At 51.7% G+C, this 890-nt stretch overlaps 1 protein-coding gene across 1 annotated transcript in view; it reads right to left on the bottom strand.

The window, feature by feature from the left end:
- The window catches only part of slc6a8 (solute carrier family 6 member 8), a 31,307-nt gene extending 30,655 nt beyond the window's left edge, over positions 1-652 (bottom strand). The window contains exon 1 of the mRNA XM_079359562.1: positions 1-652. This exon is cut by the window's left edge and continues 994 nt beyond it. The gene's annotated coding sequence lies outside the window, so the exon portion shown is untranslated.
- Positions 653-890: the final 238 nt, after the last annotated feature.

Below are 890 nucleotides of genomic sequence, written 5' to 3'. Positions count from 1 at the left end.
AGTGATAATAAATGTAGTTCTCTTGTGCTCGAGCTGCGGGACGATCACATCAGATCAGGTTCGATCCAAACGGATGAGTTCAGGGTTTTGTTTTTAAAAGACAAATAATTGAGAGTGACTGAGATGAACGTGCACACTTCTCCTCCTCCAATCAACGCGAGAGAAAACGATAGAAAAATAAAAAATCAAATTTAAAAATAAATGGAGATTCACCGACAGTCGGACAGCGACCTTCAAAAACAATCCACGAAACACTTGAATGTGAGTCTGAAGAATCGCATGGAGACCAGAGAGTCACGGAGGAGACAGCGGCCTGCGGGGACGAGAGGACGGAGAGGACGACACGGTCACGCAGATCCCGCGGAGCTGCGGGGGTTCAGTCCCGGCTGCGGCGTGCGGCGGGCAACGGGCGCTGCGCTTGTCTGTGCAGTAATTGTTGCGGCTCCATCCACGGAGGAGGAGGAAGTGAAGGAGGAGGTGAAGGAGAGAAGGAGAAGAAGAGGAGGAGGAAGAATGAAAAAATGGCTCCGTTCAGCTGTCAGGTGTCGTGTCGAGGAGCTGAGAGGTATTTAAAGTCTGTCTGTGTGTCTGTCCGAGCCGCGGCTTTAAAAGGACAAGAGGCTGCTCACGGTGACGCCACACTCACACACGCGCGGCCCCGCCCCCATTCTCTCTCTGTTAGACGTCATCGCCTCAGTCCGCTCTGTCTACCTCCCCCCCCCTCATTTTTATCTACATCTTTTACGTCACGGGGTCCCCTCCAACACACACACACACACACCTCCAACACACACACACACACACCTCCAACACACACGCAAACCTCTCCAACACACACACACACACACACATTTATGAATCAGACTTGACAAAAAGCGAACACAGCCTTC

The sequence above is a fragment of the Symphodus melops genome (genome assembly GCF_947650265.1).
Source record: "Symphodus melops genome assembly, chromosome: 13".
Lineage (NCBI taxonomy): Eukaryota > Metazoa > Chordata > Actinopteri > Labriformes > Labridae > Symphodus > Symphodus melops.
The sequence above is the reverse complement of the archived record's forward strand: the minus strand, read 5'-3'. Positions and strand labels throughout refer to the sequence as shown.